The 16,988-nt window shown below is 37.9% G+C and overlaps 1 protein-coding gene across 1 annotated transcript in view; it reads left to right on the top strand.

Moving 5' to 3' along the window:
* LOC139819386 (RNA binding protein fox-1 homolog 2) overlaps nt 1-16,988 on the top strand; it is a 255,553-nt gene that overhangs the window by 44,758 nt on the left and 193,807 nt on the right. Inside the window, exon 2 of the mRNA XM_071788685.1 lies at nt 1,664-1,707. The gene's annotated coding sequence lies outside the window, so the exon portion shown is untranslated. The remainder of the gene's footprint in view (nt 1-1,663; nt 1,708-16,988) is intronic.

The following is a 16,988-nucleotide window of genomic DNA, read 5'->3' as shown; positions in this document are numbered from 1 at the left end:
TTAAAATTTAAGCTATAAGTAATCTCTGCCTTATCTCTGCCAAAGAGAAACGCGGAATATTTATATATGCGTAATTAGATAAAATATTTTTTTGTTTTTCCTGGCATATTGAATAAATTAATAAATACAACGCGAGATACATTCGAGCGTTGGTCGAAGATATTAAAGAGCACACAAAACCGATGATAGTTTGTTGTCATCTGTACCGATGTGTATCTGCAAGAACTGCATTCTCCATTTTACAGTGTTTTACCATCAAACTCACGCGCACTCTAAGCAAATCCGCCTCTCGGGGTTTAATAAATGATGTCACGTGGGGAACACCAACAGGAATTAACTGAAACGAAATACGACGAAAAAGGATTAACGGCGGAACAAAACCTTAGTAATCCTGAATCCTCTAGCGCGTTACCGGATTGGCCGTAGAAATTTATTTTCACGTTTTCTCCGGGCGAGCTTTCTCCTGTTCTCTTCCACGCGATGAAATTTTTAGTACTGTTTCAGAAAAATGTTGTGCGCTTTGCTACGTTCGTTGGCAGGTTGAATAATGTGATAAACAAGATTTTATTCATGAGATTAATACACGTATCCTTGTGCCTGCAAAATGCATTAGTGCTATAATTTTTATTCATTAAAAAACTAGCACGTGACAATTCTCTCGCTGGTATTATATCTGTTTCTCTCACTGATAAAAAAAAAATAAAAAAGCTGAAATTATAATGGCTCTACGGTTGCGGAGAAAAATTATAATATCTCATTTTGATATTATTTTAATTGTTGCTACAATATTACGACTACTTTTGTTTCGTCAATTTACGACAAAGTGCGAACTTGTTTTCTAATTTAAAGGCACATATCGCAGGTATCATTCAAAATCAAGCAAAACTGAAACAAACTTTTCTGCAATTGCTTCCGACGCTAGCGGCGATAAGAATTTAATTTTAGCAATGGTTAGTTATATATGAGAAACATGTCCTCCACATTCTAGCACTCAATTAAACTGCAATGTTTCCGCGAAAACTATTTCGCTTCGCGGGTATATACGAGTTTCACTTCCTGTGTCCATTCGTCGGATGAGACACGAAGATGTCCTCTGTACTAATGTACATTCCTTGTCATGAAAACCAGCTTAACCGATATGTGATCATTTGTTTGCTCAAACTCGAGTCCATACTACTGCTGCCAGTCTTCATTACTTTGTAGTTTTGATATTTTTCTTAATTATACAATCAATCGCATAACTACTTCAGCACAGTGAGATAAACCGGTATGTCACTATATTCAGAAGATAAATCGTGACACATTGCGTCATGTATGTACGATTACAAATAAAAAATATAAAATAAATAAAATAATTGATAAAGCGTATGAAAATGTTCTTGTTTTAGAATATTATTCTTTTGCAATTAGGAATATTGATCCCAAAAGATTTGCTTTTCTTTTCTAGGTACATTGTACAATTATGGACGCGATTTGTTAGAATCTACAAATCTGTTTATACAATAGACCACTTTATCACATTTCACAATATACTGTTTCAACATATTGTAGCTTTCAGGAAACGGCAGCTAATTATTCGCTTGGTTAAAGTCGAAGTTAGTTACAATTACGCGACAAACTCTGGCGCGACTAATAATAACAGTATATATCTGTATTGTTCCAGATTCGTGCTAGCCTCGTCCAGTTTGACTTTCGTCCCTTCGTTAGGTGAGTAACATCGTTAACATTGTTTGTGAAATCAGATTGTGTAAAGCATATTTCGTATAGTTTATAGAATAGATCGATGGCACTTATTCGTATGTAATTGAGGCCTCGGGATTTTTGCGGGCATAGTTTAAGAAGTTAACTTTTATCGGAAAGATTTCGGAATTTGCCAAGAATTCGCAATACGTTATTCTAAGCTAGCGCGGGTTTTATTAAACGAGTAAATTTCTGCGCGAGAATCATTGAAACGGGTTTTGTCGGTACAAAGAAAATGCATTCGGCGCAGAGGCAATGAGAGCTTGACGCGTGTTGCGTGTTACGCAGAAAACATCAGTGACAGCGACGAGAAAGGAGTCGTTAAAAGGGAATGTACAATCGTCGCTTCTTTTCACGGCGGGAAAACGTCGCCCTCTAACACAAATGCGAACGCACGCGGTCGCTGGAAAACAAAGAACAAAAGCACGGAAAACGAGAGAAATATTTATGTCGTATCTTGTATCACACATATAGCGATAAATCCGTCAGATGAGTTAATGGTTACAAATACAACTCCGAGGTGCAAATTTTACTCACCTAAAGAACTGATTTTATTGTTTAACACGCTTTAATTTATGTTTAAAAGTCTATATTGATCGTACAGAAAATGAGATGAAATAAATTATGAATTGCTCGGTATTCTTGTAAGACATATTTTTAGATTTCACTTCATTATTAATATTGGAAGTATTGCACTGATTTATTTATGTACATTTTATATGGTTAGTTAAATTTTATTTCTACTTTACGTTTATATTGAATGATATTTCGATATTAATCAAGATTCAGAATCTGATATTCCTATTTAGTGTTAATATTGTATAGCGATTGTATTGTAATGTGTGTTATATAGCGATATGTATTGCATTCGATATCGCGTGTCTTGTTTGAAGAAAACCTTTCCCCTGTAACTTTGAAAAGGTATCGAGTATAACGAATACTCTCAGACGGGATTCTTTCGCAAAGAAAAGCACGCAGCGCAGAGAGAATCGTTAACGATCCCGTATGCCAAAGGGATCGTGAGTAAAAAGCACGTGTGCAAGTGCGCCGCTCAAGCTTCGCGTGCGCGTTTCGACGCGTGTGCATTACAGACAAAACTGTGAAAACGGAAAGAGGAATGGCGCCGCGGGGATGAGGATAAGGCGAAAAATCGGATGGTTGCGCGGCGGCGGTAGGATGGTGACGGATGGAAAATGCACTCAGGCTCTCCCGATTCAACCGGCCACAGCGGTAACGTAGCACTTTTCATCCCGCGATCGATGCGTGGCTGCCGCCACCGCCACCGCCGCCGTCGCCTTGAAAGCGCGTGAAGGAGCGACGAGGAGGACTGGCCGAAAGAGAAGTCGGAGAGGAAGTGAAACGCGGTAGAGAACGAAGAAAGGTTGGTGGATGGGATGGACGTGCACCATCTTGCACTCTATTCCGCGGCACTTCTGCGTCGCCGCCTTCGCGCTCGTCTTGCTCGACGCCTTTTCTTTCTTCGCTTTAACTCTCCTCGCTTTCTTTTTTTTTTTCGCGCACGCTCGCCTCTTTTCCGCCTCCCTTACTCTCGCGCACTCTCGACGGCGAGCTCTCGAGGATGAATCCCGAACTGCCGGGAGATTCAGGACTCGGAATGTTGCGACTGCGAGCTTACACGCATCGCCGGTTATGGGGAGAGAAACGAGATTCACCTATAGTCTTTTATGAAGAGAGCAGTTCTTACTTACCGTTTTTTCGAAATTCCGACGTCTTGTCTCGTTTACTTACTTCGCTACGCGGAACCCACCGCGTGCGATATCAACAACCCATGCGACTACCTTCGCATCCCCCTTTGTGGCCGGGTTAATAGATAAAATCGCTCCTTTGCGCTCGACCAATATCCCTGTTCGGAGCTTTCGTGACCCTCCGACGATGTGATGGCACGATAATCCGATAATAAACGATATATACGTGCGAAGGAGTGGCCTGTAGTAACGTGGGACGTATATTTTATTTATCATTTCTCGAAGGTCTGTCGGAATGAAACTGACCTTACGCGTGTAGTTTCAGTGACCCTCTTAATATAGACTCGTTTCAGTCATTGACACGAAAGGTGGCGTTTTCCGCTATATGAAACGTTTCTTCGTAATTATGAAGAATTGCTCGAAGCTATATTACTCTCTTTAAATAGAACAATTTTCTACTTAATATTTAAGTGCTTTGGCCTGAGTGCTATGTCATAATCATTAACATAAAGGACAATTTCAAAGGGCGTCTTATTACTCTAATGTTTTGTAACACGATAAATTATAGCAATTAAATTATATATATAGAATTTTTTATGCCGTTGGAAATATGATTGCGTTAATTTTTTTCAAACGATTTAATAGACACGTATAATAGTGGAAATTCATTTCATGTATTAATTTATGCATACTTTGCACGTTAAAGCTTACAGGTTCAAGAACAAGTTTGGTCTGCAATAGCATCATAAAGCAAAGTATGACACTTCCGTTGAATCGAGAATACGTTATCGAGTCGCGTTTACTTGTTATACTTCATGCAAACTTTGCGCGCTCCCCCGGGCGGCGTAAAGCTCCAGTTTAAACGACGGTATGCGCGGAAACAAACCGTAACCGGGTTTATGGGGATAGTAGTTGAAACCCCCTCAGAGCCATATCGATCTGTTCTCGATGCATGAAATTAAGACGGCCGTAACGTTATAGACGCGTGACTTCACCGACTTCACCGTACGTTACGTTGTCAGGGCATTGTTATAGTTGGTCGGAGGATCTGCAATGCAGACCTCGTGCCGCCGGTCGAACGTGTTACGAGCCACTTTCACGGATAATAAAGAAGAGCTTCAATTACAATTTATAACCTTTCTCGCATAAAATTTTAGTTTGCGTATGAAAGATCATACTGGACTTTTTTAACTAAAAGGATGTAAAACAAAGTTAAGAGATTACTTTATGTACTTTGTGTAGATAATTCTAAATGATTTTCTTTATAGTATTTAAATTGAGATTGAGTCAGAGTTTTTTGAAAATATTTTTATTGTTATTAGTTACATCGTTAATTATTTTTTAATAATTTTATTTTCAACGACACTAAGAAGAATGTCTTATTGAACGTGGTGTGATATAAAAAATGTCCTCTTCAAATAACGCATCGGAAAAATATATACCCATAAAGTCGGTCGCGCAATCGATATTTTCACGTAGAAGAAAGCAGGTTTTTCTCGTTGAAACTTTCTCAAGAAACAAGAAAGAATGGTTGAAAAACGAATGGAAATAACGTGTCTGATCCCATCAAGCTTTTTTCCAATGTTCACAGGTATAAGGTTCTCGTGCGTGTCAGTCGACAGTATTGATGCTAATCATTATTCTCGCCAAATAAACAAAATTCTCTTGTTACGCCGAGTTTGTTGAACCGTCAGAATATTATGTCCTGTGTTGGCAAAATAAACTTGTCGTCGCGCTCTAACAGTTTGGAGAGTTTAGACCACCAGTTACTTCCATTTTGGAGATATACCACACGCACAACAGTCGCATCGTACAACAGTCAATTTGCGTTAATTGCTTCGTTAAAACGCGACAAAAAAACATAGAACTTTGCTGCACGAAATGCTAATTAAAAGTAATTGCAAAGTCTCATTGCAAACTGATATGATCGATATCGACATGTCTCGGCATTGAAACGATAATTGAGTTATATTTTTCATAAATGCGGTAAAAAAGTATACGTTATTGTCGTGTGGATTGATCCTTGAAGTTCTGCATTTGTAGTGCATGTAAAAATACGTATGTTGCTGTGATGAGTGAACGAAAGTAGGAAAATACATTTTAAGATTTGCGCGAAATGGACGAACAATGAAACGAACGTATGTCACGATAGTTTTTTTTTTTATTCCCTTTATCATCGTTTCACCGGGATGTACTTAGTATGACGATTCATTGGTATGCAAGTGCAACGTGACGTTCGGACAAGTAAGGGATGGCGCCGCGAAGCTCGGGCTAGAAAACTTTGGGCGAGATCGCGCCAGCGACTCGCGCGAGAAACTTTACGAGAGAGCGAACTCGTTTAAGGGTTTTTCATCTCCGGGGAGATAGATGTCCGCTGCCTGCTACCGTGGCAGCAGAGAATCGAGTTTTTGCGCTTAAACTTTAAGCGAAACAATTTCATTCGGCCGTTTAATTCGCGACGTTTGTTACGTCAGCGTTTACCGGGAGAATACATATTTTCCGCCTCGAAACTCGCGCGCTGGTTTAAGAAAAATCGCGGGGAAACTTTTCAACGTTGTAGAATGACGTACGCGGCATGATACACCGACGATGAATTGCTCGCTGGTAACGTTGGACATACCTGGATTTAATGTAAAAGTTATTAAAAGTTGAAGCTGCATGGTACCGAGATATTTTGCAGACTAATTTTGCTGCGACGAAGTAGAAATATTTATGATAATATACAAGTATTCATTAATTTCTTACAGTTATGACGCAGTATAGAAAGAGGAACTGTTTTCCTCTGTCTGCTTATTTTTCTCTCATTTTTTCTTTTTTTCTCTCTTTTTTATGTTTTTGTTAGTAATTTTAATAATTATTTTCTGTATGTTTTAAAAATGCATTACCCGCGTTTTCTGACATTGGTGGATTTTACAAGCAATAAATTTAAATGAAGCTGAATGCGAAATTATATTATATTAAAAATGCTATTGTTAGATCAGTTTCGTTTGCATAGTTATAACGTAGCAGAAAGCAGCCACTAGTAAAAATATAAAGATTGAATTTCTTAGCAAATTCTTTTTTTCAGTTTTTTGTCTCGCTTGTTTTCCGTCTTTTGAAAAATTCCCTTGCAGAACGAAACAAAAGTTGTGCCGAGCACGCTACTAGGACGATAACGACGCTTAAAAAGCATCGCAACATGCTTTATTCTTTCCGGTAAAGAACTTTTGTCTTGCTTTTTCGAGATAGAATCTTTAAGTATTTAAAATTTTTTCTTTTCAAAGTGAGTTGTATCCACGAGGACAGCATCTCGCAATAAAACCATTTGATCTATTATGCTGTGTAAGAATAGATAATCAGTTCTTTATTTTTATCAAGTAATTGAAGAGATATCGCGATGAACGAAGTAAATACTACAACGTGGAAAATAAAGTCTAAATAATTTCAATGAGGAAAGAACAAAAATCAATTGGTTTTTAGAATATTCGTCAAATTATCTAAAGAATTTATACATGTAGGAGTATAATATATATGATAAATTTGTACGCTTTGTATATGTTTTCTTGAAATTATTGTCAGAGCTTGACTGTATTTGATCTGTCTCAGAACACCAGTGCTACGCAAAGAACAATCGCACAGTCGCGTGTCGTCATTAATCTAACGTCATAATAACAAGATTGCCATGTACGTGTTTACTATATTTACGTGACGTATAATTCCGCAAAACGGTATTGTCGCATGCCGCTAATAAACTTCTTACCGCCGAAACTCGTCACGTACCATCGTGCGCCTTCGCGAAATTTTCTACTTCACCGTTTGACACGCCAACTTTCGCCGTTCTAAACGGGAGTTTGCACTCGAAATTGCACGACTACGTTCTGTATACAAGTTTAATGATGCATTCATTCGACTTTCGTTTATCGAGTTAACATTTGTATGACATACTTGGTAATAATGGCGCGGACAATTTATTTCTTTCATTCACCACTTTCATTCGTCACTTGTTGCTCCGTCGGAAACAATATGTTTTAAAAATGGTGAACAAGCGATGTAATTTACCTTCCGGATTGAAATAATCCATCATTTCATTCTTTCAACACCGAGCCTTTATTTATCACGAATAAAATTTGAAATCTGTTATATAACTTGTTTCTACATGATAACAAATTATATATTTCGGAAATTTTACATTTATATGAATGGACCAATTTTTATTTGTCATTGATTAGAAATAACATGGAAAAAAAAAATGATTTTTATATTAAATTGCTTTTTATTTTATAAATTGTACAATGCTCAAATGGTCGATAAATTTTCTATTATCTTCAGAATTATAACATTTTGTTTGAAGTTTTTTTTTTATAGTGGTTATTCTCTGTTGAAATGCAGATTACAGATTTTAAAATAATTGTCATTGCTTTCTATGACATAGCAATTTTTTCCGTTCCGATTAATTCGATTTACGTAAATTCAGAGTAAATTCTGCTATGTCTACCTCTGTAATTCTATTTAAAGTAATCTCCTCCCCATAAACTAATCTCGAAACAGCTGCGAGCGATGTTCCCTAAGTAATTCGATCCATTTTACTTGGGCCACAACCTCTGTTAATCATGGAACAATAATACTCGTCCAATACCAACGGCACACGGCTAATTACGCGATTACTAATTAGTATGGCATCCTACGCGCGGGCCTGTCAGTCGGGCAAACATGTTGATTCGCGTAAATACATCTTACAACACGCACACGCTTTTACACGGCCTGTAGTGTATCGATTACGCGGGCATTCGCGCTCGCTCTCATTCCAGGTAAAATTAATGCGCGCATATATTGGATACGCGCTCCCGGGACTTATTAATTTCGCGAATCATGGGCCGAGTGACAAATTTCGCTCGTTTTCTCTGATTTCAGCGCCATTTGCGCCGATTATACGGCGGGCTCGAATTAATGAACGCAGTTCGCCGCAATCCGCGTTTATGATATCGCGATATGTTTGTTCTGTATTTTTCGAAGGCCAACAAACGATGGATTTAAATTTATAACGCGGCGCAGTTTTAATGCTGCTTTCAATAGCCTTATCTCGTGTATATTTTAATAACGAATATTTTAATTACGGACTGTGCGAATGGTTAATATCAGAGAAATATGAAAATCTATCGAGCGTATTTAATAATTAAATTATTGATACCAATTCTTTTCCTCGCAATCGCGTGTACGAATTCTTTTATCCGTATTATTTGTTAAATTGCAAGATAGAATAATCTGAGATGTATTATCATGTTTCGTTTTGCCAGAGATAAAATACAAATGATAGATATATCGTGTTGCAATTTATCCCGTCTTTTTACTGAAATCACGTTGTTTGATCGAGATGTAAAGTAATATAAAAAAGCGCATAAACGTGGACGCCGCAACTCTCGATAACCGTCTACAGTTTCACTGTCAATTACACTGAATGAATGAGTTGATATTTTCTCTGTTTATTCGATGCCGGTGGTATCTGCCTTCAAACGACACTTTTACAAGCACACATGATCGATTATGCTCTCGACAGTCGACGCATTACACTAGACTTTGCAATTTGTTCATGTGATTTATTGTACTGAATAAACAGTCGCGATATTTATACAAATATTAACGTTACATATTGATTTATCAAAGCTCTATACTATATTGGCGAACACGCGTTGCATTTTATATGAAAATGAGTAGATATTTGGTTTGATACATATTAATAAATATTTCAAGTATAGCGAGGAAAGTACCGATTCTCGAATAATGTGCAATAAATTGCTTTTCGCCTCTAAGTGGAAAAAGAAGCGGGAAAGAAAACGCGCGCATCCATCTAGATGTTGGGAGTTTCGATAATGGAAACTTAAAAGACTGAAAGTAGACCATAGAACTACTTGTTTTTCGATGCCAACGCCCTAAAATAAAGACAAGGTGCAGCATGTGAGATATTAGAAAGTTTTTCGCATACGAAGAATTTCATGTTCCATTATTGCCATTCTATTATTGTCTCATCATTAATATACACTATATACATATACATATATTTATATATTATATACATATGTGTACATGTAAACATCGTTGTCTGTGGTCGTGCAATCTCTTTAATCATATAAATAGGTAAAGTATCGACGCAACTCACTGGAATATTAATCGACACGTTCGAATGCGCGCCGTGCCTGGCGGTTTCCGAGGATTCGCAGATGTAATATGCGAATAATTTACGTCTCCAAAAGCGAGAGAGATGCGCGCCTCTTTGTGAGCGCTTGACGGAGCGCGTATTTACACACAGCCATACGCACACATACACACGTATTCCGGTCGCGTTATCTTGCGCATAGTACACGAAGCGGATAAGCTTTGGCCGCAAGCTCCTTTGATCTGTCCCATTATATGCGCCAGCTTTCTGCAGCAGCCTCCCATGGGCGCGCCGCGCGCCGCGTCCGCGCGGTGTACGACTGTATGTTAAAGCCGCAGAAAGCAATTTCGCCCGATAACTTCTTCGATTAGGCGCAACGTCGACGGCCGCGCGGCACACGGGACGCAGAGGTCTAGAATTATGGCTGTCGCGGATGGTTGCACGACGGCGAAGGCGGAGATTTTCCTGGTTTTGACATGCTCTTGTGCTGCTTGAGATAATTCCGTCTTGGTGAAACGTCTGTCAGCGCAACGTAATACGCTGTTCGACGTTCAATCAACGTCCGATTTAGGCTGAATTAATTTGTGTATTCTACGAATTTATCAGAACCATTTGTTAATGTGCCTTGCCGATTAAATTACGCACAATTTTGCGTCAAAATCAATAGCAAATAATTAACTTTCAATCTTTCTGATTTCTTTTTGTGTATAATTTTACGATACTAGGTAGTTCATGTAAAGTTTCAATATCACACACATAATCGTGATATTTGAGAAAAGATGTTTGTAGTTTCAGAGACTTTTGAAATTATACGTATAAAAGACTAGAAATTTTTGTATTTTTTTCAATTTTGTTGGATTAATATTCGAAGAAGGAATAATTCTTTATACAAAATAATCCCGATACAAGTATAATTCTGAGCATAATTTTAAACTTCTTGAGTCTGTTTTTTTGGGCGAAATTCACTTTGTTGGATAACTTTTTCCATTATGCGAGATATGGAAAATGCGGTCCACGAGATGTAAAACTGAAATTATGTCCCGCGGGGACGAACCCGAGTTTCAAGGTAGGCAGAGAGAATAGAAAGAACATTTCCGGGTTTTGCTTCGCTTTGGTCGCAACTGAACACGTGATTAAATTAGCCGCCTCTTAGCGAAGAGGAGTGATGCAGTAATAACGTTAGTCAGCAATAATTTGATGAAGGATAGAGATATTTCCACGATACGGCTACTGCGATGTGATATTAATTAATTTATCACTTTCAAATTGAACGATAATTATTATTATGGTCGAAATATATATACAGACCATTCCAAGTAATATATAACTTTTTTTTAACTGTAGATATTGAAAATTCAATTAAAAATGTCGTTTGTTTCAATGATCTTCAAGATTATAATCGCGATATATAAAGCTGGCGAATTATGAAAAGAATACATTATAATTATTATGTAATTAATATTAATATATTATATAATTAATATTCAGATTAAATGAGAAGTAATATTACAATAACGGTATATAATTATTAAGACTCTTTGGAATTTTATACTTGGAAAAACAATGCATTTAAAAAAGATTAAGACTTTAGTTATAGTATTAGCTTCGTGAAAAGCGTGTTATTTACTTCTAACATCAAGAACAAGTTCGTATAATAGAGTTTCTTCTTTGTAACACTAGTTCCGCATTCTTCCGGAAAAGTGAGGAACAAGCCAGCTTGTTACACGGATCGAAGGGTCGCTTTTATCTGTCTGTTCTTTTTCTCCCTGCCGCCTATACAATGGATTGACGTTAAATCGCGAGTGTCACGCGCAGGCATTTACGCGGCCGGAGCCATCACGGAACACTCTCAATCTCATTCACGACTCGGTCGGAAGCTTCTGAAAAATCGTGAAAAATCGCGACGGGCAACTTCCTTCAATTTTCATTACTCGTAAGTATGTTATGTCTCGGGATAAACCTCGCGATAAATAGAATTTCATCGCGCACAGAAGTCCTTCGGAATTTTGATGACGTGAAAGAGAGTAAAAAATTTTATCGCCGAGTAAAAAATGTCCATTTCGTGGCGCGCGGAATGAAGAGACACGTTCTTTGATAAAATTTTATTCTTTTCATGCGCGCAATGTCTTTTATCATCGGCCTTTGATCCAAAAACGGTTACAACGGTGCCGAATTGTGGAAAAAATATCGCCGATATCGAATTTTATAAAGGTCATCGCGTAGTTTTGCGAATGTAGACGAACAAAAAGTCTCTTGTGGGCAGCTTGGACAAACGGATAGGTTTTCCATGTTTCGTAAAAAATATTGCGTTTATAAAAGCATCGGGAATGAAATTAATGGACGTGAAATTGGTAATAAGAAATCAGGATGTAACGATTCGAGTGCTATGAAACGTTATACTATTACTCATTCTTGTTAATTGAGAGAAACGAAGGACTTGTTCAGTGACGTTCTACGAATTTACCATGTTAATTATAGAGTCCATGAAAGATTACGGTTCTCGAGTGTCGTTCTGCGCATTTCCATCTCGTTTTCTTTGTTCGCAGCGTGTAAACATATCCGTGGTTTTTAACGCGTCCGTTCCATTCTCCTTTGCGCACGCTCTTTCGTCCAGTTCCAATTAGTTGATGCAACAATGCAATACAGCTCCGCACTGCGTCGCATCGCAACGCCATTATCCGCGCGCGGGTTGAAGTGCCGAGTTTGCGTGGGACATCGACATCGGGTAATCAGTACAAACGTCATTAGGGATCTCCATGCACGAAGGCGGAATTTCCGAGACTGCCATCACAATAATTGGGTGGATTTGCAACGAGCGTGCAACAATAATTCGTCGCAAACATAGTTCGTTAATAGATTATCAATTGAGCGTGATCAGTATGTTATTTTCCACACATCTTCGCGATCCCGATCTATGCAGTCATTAGATCCTCATTGTCGGGCATTCCTGGAATCAAGTCGTTTTAGAGCCGTTTAAAGACTTTTCATCTTGTTCTATCTCGGCGATGGGAGAAAACTTAAAAATACAGCTTTTAATAAGAAAATATTTTTTTATTGACATAAGAAGAATGTAATTAAAAAAATAAATTATTATATTAACTTACTTTGATATAAGAATTTTGGAATAAGATCTTATACGCTTTGAGCAATTTATTTATTTATCGAAATGTGCAGAACGTATATGTCGTAATCTCATGTGTTTACTCGGAAGCGTAATATTTTTGGTCCGCAGCGTTTCTCTCAAATTTGCTCAGGTTGGTACGATCGTTAAATCCGTGTTTATGGAGCTTTCGAAAAAGCACGTCGGGTTCGACGCGGCCGCGGCAGTAGAGTCAACAACTGGAGGCAGCGAAAAAGAAGCGAAGCCCCCGCTGCCTCTCGACGTTGGTTACGTCGCTCGTCTACCGGTAATGGAGTCGAAGAGCTGTCTGATAAGAGAAAAAAAAAGAAAAAAATATACATTACGTCCTCGGAAGCAATTGCCAAGTTGCGCTCGAGGATACTCTATCGACTTTGTGCTGTCTGAGGAAACTGACAGTTTGTTACTTGTGACTTTCAGTTTCCCGTCTTTTTCACGTCGACGACCAAAATGCTTCTTTTCACAAGTAAATATTTCATTAGGCATCGATTCGATAATAAAAAGTAATGCCGAAAAATAATAAAAGAACACATCGTTGATGATAAAATATATATTGATAAAATATTTATTGTGGCATTTTATCCATCTTATACGAGATAGTTCACATAGAATGTCTCGACAAACTTGTATAATTTATCATGCTAAATAATAATTAAATTTTTTAAATACTCTGTGTTGCAATATTTTCTATTGAAGATATCTTTGTAGTGCAGTTTCCATTTATAGTAAATAAATTACCAGTTTTCACTTATAATTTATTTATTATAACGTGTTTGATGTCGCAAACACACTTTTTGGATATCTGATGACAAAATTCTATTACCAATACATCACATGGGATAAAAAGAAATTTGTTATAGCGTATAAGCTTAGTATTGACCGACGGATTAAAGATGAAAATCCTTAATCGGATATATGACATGACATCGTCCATATCGTCGATGATAGACAATTCTTAGATTTTTAGACGATCGATGATCCTGTCGTTAATGAGAGACACCGATGATGGAAAGCCTTCGCGATCGATCACTCGAAAGCGACGAGCCGGTTGGAAATTTAACAGGACCGTATTCCGTTATCCCTTTCCCTTTAGGTCTCTTTCTCTCTTTCTCCTCTGTCTCACCTTTTCTCTCGCGTTCTCGTTAATTTTCCCCGTTTCGATGTCACGATGGCGATCGATGACGGACGAGGCGGTCACGGCGGACAAATAGCTTTCGAGCGGCCTTACGAACGCTGTAGAAACTCGTTGTGCCGGATGGTTGGAAAATAAACTGGAACGCTATTTCACTCCACATCCCGGTCCGGGACCGCGTAGGAAGTTTTCAATAGAGCGCCCGATTGCGTACACACGGATCTGCCTGACAATGGACCACTAATTGGAGCTGACGGTTGCGCCGCCAAAATTTCTTACTTGTATGGGAAACGCGGGCGAGATCTGATGGCTGCTTCCACAAATCCACGGAAAAAGTTTTCTCGACTTAACGAAGAAACTTTCCGACGGAAACTGTTGTATCAAGATCTCAATTATTCCAACTGTTTTGTCTCTAAGGAATGAAAGACACGTCGTGACTTTGTTGTATATCGATAAAGGGTTATAGAGAAATAGATATTTAAAAAATTAGAAATTGAATATAGAATAGATTTAAATAGTTAAACCGTTGCGAATTACCAGAAAAGGAATCTACTATCATTCACGATTCTATTTTTACAGCAGAATTAATCGGTAATCCTTCGGATTGTCCCTTTTTATATAATTCCCTTTTACATATAAACCCTTTCGATATACGATTCAAATGAAAAAGTTTTGGCTTTTTTAGTCAAGTTGCAATTAAGCAATCAATTAGTTTTTTCAAAAAGAAACTAATATTAGCAGTAAATTAAGTGAAAATAAACAGATCCAATAAAGAGCTTACCATTAAGATAAAGATTTAGGATAGATTGTGAAACACTCTGTAGGGTAGCTTTCCGGAATGCTTCCGGTTCTATCTGGTGAGAGAAATTAAATCTTCGGGAATTAAACGAATTTACAACGGTTCACTTAAGGCGAGAGCGCCGACGTTGCTCATTAGTATATTACCTGGTATTTACTCGACGCTAGAGAGAAAGAGAAAAAGAGAGAAAATACACACAGAGCCGCAAAAAGTACGAGCTCGGCTTCGCAAATTCCGTTCATCTTCGTGCGTCGTTAATTTCGCGAGGAAAACGCGATGCGCGCGAATCGTTCTCCGCTCGAGCTATGAGTTATATTCTTTTTTTTTGCGCAACGTCTCCGTTTACGAATGGAAAACTCGGAAAGCTTGTCATTGAAATCCGCCCATAACACACAATTCCACTTCGATGGCTTTACGCGTCGATATCTTGTCCGAGATTCGCTCGAAAATTTTACAATCTGATTGTAAAATAATACGAATACGTATATGCGTCAAGTCTCGCGATATTTCGCGACATAACATAGTGTTACCTATACATATATGAGCGAGAAAACATAACTTTTGTTCTTACATTTTTTCCTACTTGTCGTTTCTTAAATTTTTTTATGACAACAAAGTTTTACATTTATATGTTTATAGTTTTATGATTCTTATTTTTTAATTGTATCTTTCTCATAATTTTATCTTGCTGAAAAGTTAAAAACCAAAGGCAAACTGCATTTTGTTTTCAATAAAACCATAGCATGAGTGATAAAAGAAATTACGCGTTTTATAAAAAATGAGAAAAGTTACCCTTTTAAAAATTAGTCAAAATTTAACTACGGATTTTTATCACGCGCCATCGAGTTTAATATTATTTGTGAATTTCGGGGCGTTTTAGCGGCTGACCTCGCGGTCGGTGCAGATTTGCCAGATCCGCTGTAATTAACAAGGAATTGCAATTTACATCGCACGGCAACCGGTACATACACCACCCGCGTGTGATCTAATGCGCGCGTGAATACCCAGTTCACGGCGTAACACTCCCGCACATTCGATGCGATCAGTGGTGCAGGGCGATTTGTAAGGTGTTCACATTGTAGCGCGTTAACACTCTTAGCATATCCGCGTTTAACACTGAATTATTACAGATATTTCCTGGTGCAAAGGTGTGCCGAATCGTACCGAACTTCAACGGATTCAGATGGGAATGTGCAAACACATTCCTCAACTTGAATCCGATGATATACGTAACGCTGCGATATGTGCAATGTGAGTTCTTGACAAAATTTTTAATCCTTCGTCAAGACCAAGTACGATGAATTTATTATATTTTTCTTCATCTTTTTGCAAAAATGTTCTTACGAAATAGAAGAATGCATGTAAAGATCATTTTTTATTACTCATGTTTCTCACCCATTCTTTTTTGAGATAAATGACGAAGAATTAAAATAAAAAATATACATATTTAATATAGCGTTTTTTGAAAAGAATCTTACAATTCCAGATCCATTTTCAGCAACTGCAATGTGTGTCATTTTTAAAAAGGAAATCTATAATTACTATTATAATAAAAATATACTTGTCAAATATGTAGTCGTCTCGCTGCTCAACGTTACATGTAACTTTGAAAATTAAACATATATCAGGAAAATTTATTTATATTACCATCTTTAAACATGCGACGTGCATATGATTTATTAATATTGCGAAACTTATTAATATCTCATTTAATGTGTATGGTATCGGTGCGGTAATATTTAATGTTTTACCGTCGATAGCTAATTTTCTTCTCCGTGCTACTGTTTGACATAAACAGTTTTGAGAGGGGTAAAATGTCGCGTGGAAAACATTCGCGGCGTTGCAATGGCCAGGCCGTTTCCACGCCATTGGCCATGGCACTTGCCTGCACGTGCACGCCATGCTACGTAGTATCGACGGCAATCCGTTTAACGACGTCCGCTATTAATGGTCCATGCGTACACGGATTAACATCCCCGACGATTTCCGTCGGTGCACACGACCTGGCGCACGCATACGCGACCGTTTTCGCTTCTACGTGTTTGCGCGTACACGCTGTTCGCCATTACGGACTTTTTGGCTGCGTTCGGATCCAACGAGGACTAAGCTCTATAGTTGAACTGGTTGAAAGGAATGAGTACTATTGTGGCGTAAAAACATGTCACGGCAGTTAGCCGACGACTAACATGTTATTAAATTAAAGTGAAATTTATTTCCCTGTATAATTTATAATCGACGCTAATGATCTGCGATATTATATGTTCCATAAAATTTTGAAATGCGATTGAGAAGAAATGCGTTATTTATTCTTAAAAAGCAATCTTCAAAAGAACAGCAATAAT

Source organism: Temnothorax longispinosus, chromosome 9 (genome assembly GCF_030848805.1).
Source record: "Temnothorax longispinosus isolate EJ_2023e chromosome 9, Tlon_JGU_v1, whole genome shotgun sequence".
Classification (NCBI taxonomy): Eukaryota; Metazoa; Arthropoda; class Insecta; order Hymenoptera; family Formicidae; genus Temnothorax; species Temnothorax longispinosus.
This window is presented reverse-complemented; position numbering and strand designations above follow the sequence as displayed.